Source organism: Ammospiza nelsoni, chromosome 26 (genome assembly GCF_027579445.1).
Source record: "Ammospiza nelsoni isolate bAmmNel1 chromosome 26, bAmmNel1.pri, whole genome shotgun sequence".
NCBI lineage: Eukaryota > Metazoa > Chordata > Aves > Passeriformes > Passerellidae > Ammospiza > Ammospiza nelsoni.
In genome coordinates, this window is record NC_080658.1 from 161,596 (window position 1) to 167,230 (window position 5,635).

The following is a 5,635-nucleotide window of genomic DNA, read 5'->3' on the forward strand; positions in this document are numbered from 1 at the left end:
TAAATTTTTATATTTATCTGTATGTATTTATTATATATTTCTAAACTTAGATTTCTACCTTTATATTATTTGCATTTATAATTTTACAATCAAAACACTGCCTATTGACCAATAAAGAAAACCCGCTTTATTTAAGTATTTTAAAAATATTTTCATGTTTATAATTTTCATATTTATATTTATAATTTGTTCAATATTACATGAGAACACACCTGCTCCTGCACCGCCGTGGGGCCCCCTCTCCTGGGGACCTTGGGGTGCCCCAACGGCATCAGAGCCCCGAGTCTTCACCCCCTTCTCCTCTATTTAGAAACTACACTGGAACTTTTTTCTGGAAATAAAGACATTACCTAAATCCTCTCCCCGTGTCCTAGACAGATGGATATTCAGTTATTAGTTGGCTGGGCAGCAGTTTCTTAAATAGAATGATAAACAAGATGTGAACATTTCAGCTACAAGCAAATAGGCAAATCTGAACAAGGTACTGGTGGGCGACCACTGAAGTTATTTTGAAGGAATTTTTTAAACAATAAAATATTGATACCACAAAAATAAAGCAAAAAGCTAACTACTGGCTAAGAAAAAAATTAACTTTTGACAGCAACAACATTCCAACCACACAGGCTTTTTCCCGATGTCATACCTTATAACTACCTCTCTTGGGAATTCTCATCATGTATCCCAAAAGGAATAAATACCTCAGAGCGTCCTAAAGCAAAAAGTAGCACACGTGAGCTCCTCACACTCCCGGGAGGCCTGCACAGCGTGCACTGAGTCTGCAACAAATTCTGCTCAGTGAGAGTCTGCAAACAAAGGTTCAATTGATGAATTGAACTGATTGTAAAGGGAGGTTTTCTAAGCACAGAAGCACAACAAAGAACAAGCAAAAACAATTCTTAAAAAAAACCTGCAAGTTTTATTTAGCATATATGCGACTGATTTCCACCCTGTGGCTTCTCACTTTGATTCGCGTCTGTAGGTTCAGGAAGATGACAATGCACACTCTGCCCTCCCTGAGCCCCCCACAGCAGCTGAGCGCTGCTCCGTGCGCTCAGATCGTCAGGAACTGGATTGCCCGCATGGACTGGAACTGCTCTGCTGCAGATTCAGGAGAGAGAGGCTGGCTGAGGCGTCGTCCCAATTCCATTTCTGTGTGACGAGAAGCGGTTTGTTCCCAACGGGTGCAACAATCCCCAGCTCGCTTCCATGGTGAGTACCGATGGCACACAAATGGCAGCCTGAGGAAATCGTGTTCTGGGCTCTAAGTGGTCGGGACAGGGTCTGATTTTTTGTTTTGCATCTGTATGATGATTAGTACGACAGGGCCCTGATCGATGACATGGCAGCACAGAATTAAAAACTCCTCAATAGGATTACATCGACTTCTAGGAAAAGACAAAAGCCTAGGACCCTTCTGAAATCTATTTTTAATGCGAAGCACACGGATTGTCACTATGCTGTGCCTTCCAGCTTTTCAAAGCAGCTTACCTCTGAAGACCAGAAAACATTTATTTCTACAGAAACAATGGGCAACCCCCAGCCTAATCTCAGCGCTACTGTTTAATAGGGGATCTGCCAGCGTGCCAGTCCAGCTTCAAGTGTGCTTTATTTCAGTCTAACATCCCCTCAAAATTCTTCTCACATCTCCCAACCCTGACATCTTATTTTTCCCTAAAGCTTCTCATCATTAGCACTTTCCAAGTAACATGGTATTTTTACAACATTCAAAAATGTCATGCTGGACTGTGCTAGAGAGTAATTTGCAAATATAAGCTTAGCAAAGTTTGAATTGACTTGTCCAGAGAAAAAACCTACAAGTGAACACCTACACCTGCCTACAAAGAGCTAACAAGCCCCTGGCAGCTGCCAGCATCAAAGCACAGCGGATGTTTCTAATACAGGGTAAGGATAACAATATCACCTTTTGTTCTCTCCAGCTTGTTTTCCCTGCAGTCATATTTTGCTTCTTATGATTTTTTTAGTCTCTGCATCTTCTTGGACAGCACCGAGCCCGACGACAAGGATACGAGAGTCTTTCCCTGCCGTAGGGAGAGAACCAGGAAAACAGTTAAAATAAGAACAGGGTAGTTTGAAATTCATACTTCCAATGAGAAGCAGCGCCTAACAAACAGAACAAAAGTAAACAAAGCATGGTACCTCCCTGGGGACAGAAGACTTACAAACTCTCCAGGATTTACAATTCTAGCGACCAACCCCTTCAGGACGGCAGCCAAGTGTCCCATGGGATGGTGCTGCACCAAAGAACGATCTGAGAGGTTCCAAAGAGTGAAATGCACAATATTTTGCAAAGCCGTAAAATCTTGCAAAATAACAAAAATACAATAGATGTAAACTACAGGGTAAGAGTACAAGTGTTCACTTTAAGAGCTGGAACCATCCAGGTGAGCACCTGATAACTGGATCCTCACCAGAGTTTGAACCCTTCAGGACACAGAAGGGTTTTCCCCAGAAATTTCACAGACTGAGTTTTGATACAAGTATACTTGCCAGACCCTCAGAAACATCACCCATTCTCCAGGTGTCTGGAGAGAACTGCAAATGGCTCTCACGTAGTTTGAGCTAGCTCTGTAAGGTCTCAGGGTGAATTTCACCAGATGCAACCAAACTGGGCAACTCCCAGTGGGACAGAAGGAACCCAAAGCTTGGGTTCGCAGAGCTGCAGCAAATACTGAGGAAACAAACATAACAGCGTAAAAAATAATAAACCATCCTTTTTTTTTCTCTCGCTTTTGTTTTTTTCTTATTCAGATCAGCATAGCAATTAAAGAGAAGGTGAAAAACTCACCATTACTGAACATTTCATCATCTGTAGGCTGAGCATCCTTAGCACAGAGGACTCCAAAGTTAAAATTCACCGATCCCTGGGAAATAAAACCAAATATTGTATGAGAAACAATCAAACAGCAGACGTAAAAATTTGTTTCCTCTAAGGACTTTCGGGTACGTATGTACCTTTGCATACATCCAACACATTGGAACATACACTTTATACCATCTCCTAATAAGTAAAAATTTACCTTTAAACTTTGATAGTACAGCATAAAATTATGAACTTAAATTGGTGATCTGTTATTATTAAGTTGGTGCCTAAAGTTATTTCTGCTGTCAGGTTCAAAAAAACATTAATTTTTTTTACTGGAATGAGCAATTGATTTCAAAGTCATCACAAGCCCACCAAAACACAAAGCAGTATTCACTGGATGGGTCTGTGAGCTAGAAGTAGTTAGGCTTGTACTTCCCTCTTGCTATTCCAGAACCAATAAATCCTGTCAACAAAACCAGGATCTATAGCCCACTGCTGTGAAAGATTCTACGAGGATGATGGTTTGATTTGTGTTTAGAAGTTTTGATTTGAAATGGCCAGTTCAATGGATAAAGACAGTTTAGGTAGTATTACATTGCTATTATTATTATTTCTATTATTATTTTTACTATTACTACTGCTATTGTTATCATCTGCTACTGGAAGAAACAAACCAGTAGTACCTATACTTAATTACTTTTATTTCCAGGAAATAATAAAGAAAAAGAACCAAACCAAAAAAAGTCACTTCCTACCTTTTATATCAAGGGATGAAAAATTTCTCTTGGGCTCTTCTCCAATTTATCAAGACTCATAGCACTGAAAGGCAAACAAAACAGTGCTTTATAGAAGGGCAAGTGCACATTTCAAGGCTGAACCACCAACTGATTGCAGTGACAGCAGTTACAACATGAATCGTTCCCAGAGCCTCTGTTAAATGGAATGTTCTGTGGAACTGCCGTTTCTTTCCCAAAACACTAACTTCCAACACTTCCTAATAATATTTTGTATTTTAAAACAAAAGAAGTTAGTGAGACTCTGTGCGGAGGTCAGGTTTAAATTTATTTCCTTCTAAAGCACAGAGCTCTGTTCCATCACCCTTCACTTCGGCTCTACACTGAATCGTGGTGAGCATTTGAGGAGTGCTCCATAATCAATTCCATTTCTCTCTTTTTCTAGCTCTCTCTATTCCTAAATCATTCCAGACAAGTCAAATGAAAAATGAAAAAAACAAGTTCAGCATCAAAGTCACACTTTTTCCCGTTGTCTGGTCAAGAACAGGCTCTAAATCCACTTACTGCTGCCTTCAACGATTCAGACTTGCAAAAGCATTCTTACATATTTTACAGGTTTATCATAAAACCCACAGAACGCAAGCTCTGAATTACAGGAAAAGGTACACAGGCAAATATCTAAAGGGATCACTTATTAGTAAATACATACCTTGGTAGAGATCGCACTGAGAACCTTTCTGAGGGACTCTAAGGGACGCATGTTTTCTGAGCACCCTATAAACAAGAAAAGCTAGGATATAGTACAGGACATCCCCACTTTTTCTACATATTCAAATAGTATTTTTGATAAAAACAATTCAGTTAAAAAAGAAGGAAGAAAACCAAGCTAATTTTACTCAGCTGTATTTACTGCCGATTTAGAGAAAAATGCCGGGCAGCGTCGGCCGTTGCGTCACACGTCGCGCCGGCAGCAGGGCCTGCCGGGAGTTGGAGTCTCGGGCTGGTAGCCACTCATGTGCCGCGATAGCCGTTGCGTCACACGCCGCGCCGGCAGCAGGGCCTGCCGGGAGTTGGAGTCTCGGGCTGACAGCCACGGCTCCGTCCCCCGCCACCGGGAGCTGCAGTCCCTCCCGGGCATCAAACGGGTCCTTCGCCCCAGGGCGGGGAAGGACCTGAGGCAGGACCGCTCCTCCCGAATGCCCTCTCTTTTCCCCTCCAACTCTTTTTCTTTTTTTAACGCTGTTTTTCACCCCTTTCCCTTCCCTTCCCTTCTGCTCTCCTGCTTTCTTTCCTTTCCTTTCCTTTCCTTTCCTTTTTTTCCCCTTCCCTTTCCCTTTCTTTTTCTTGTATTTGTAATCTTGGTTTTCCTTCCTAGCTTTAGAATCAAAAAGCAGCAGTAGTAACTTTCAGGCTACCTGGGAGTAAAAAAAAACCCAAAACTATAATGATTGAAAGAAAACTATTTATTCCCTGGGAGCCTGAAATTTTCTACTGCTGCACATGACACAGAGCTTTTTATTCCTTCTTATATACAGTTGATATTTTATACTCGCTTTATACACCGCCCCCTGCCGTCTGCACCGGCGCTCTGCAGGCAGAGTGCTGCGGCGTCGTTCGGTTCTGTTTAAATAAACTCGGCTAAATTAGGCTTGGTTCGGCTTAGGTCTAAAATCGTTTCGGTTCGGCTTTTCGTCTAAATTCGGCTTTTCCGGCTCTTCGGCTGAACTCGGCCCGGTTGGGCTAAAGTCGGTCATATTCGGCTCTTTGTCTAAATGCGGCCAATGTCGGCTACAGTCGGCTATCGGTTACACTCGGCTATCATCGGCTCTTCGTCTCAAGTCGGCTGTGTTCGGCCACACTCGGCTCTTCGGTGAAACTCGGCTATTTTCGGCCACACTCGGCTCTTCGGTGAAACTCGGCTGTTTTCGGCTACACTCGGCTCTTCGGGGAAACTCGGCTGTTTTCGCCCACACTCGGCTCTTCGGCTCTTCGGAACTATTCGGCCCGGCTCGGCTCCCTCAGGGCGGGAAAGCGGCTGTCAGAGGACCCCGGCACAGCGAGGCGTTTACCCACATGC

The 5,635-nt window shown here is 42.8% G+C and overlaps 1 long non-coding RNA gene across 1 annotated transcript; it reads right to left on the bottom strand.

The window, feature by feature from the left end:
- Nucleotides 1–893: 893 nt before the first annotated feature.
- On the bottom strand, nucleotides 894–4,480 carry LOC132084390 (uncharacterized). The gene is made up of 5 exons (XR_009420061.1): nucleotides 4,268–4,480; nucleotides 3,580–3,643; nucleotides 2,807–2,882; nucleotides 1,922–2,689; nucleotides 894–1,327 (listed from the first exon to the last, which is right to left on the bottom strand). It is a non-coding gene; the product is annotated as an uncharacterized LOC132084390 (long non-coding RNA).
- Nucleotides 4,481–5,635: the final 1,155 nt, after the last annotated feature.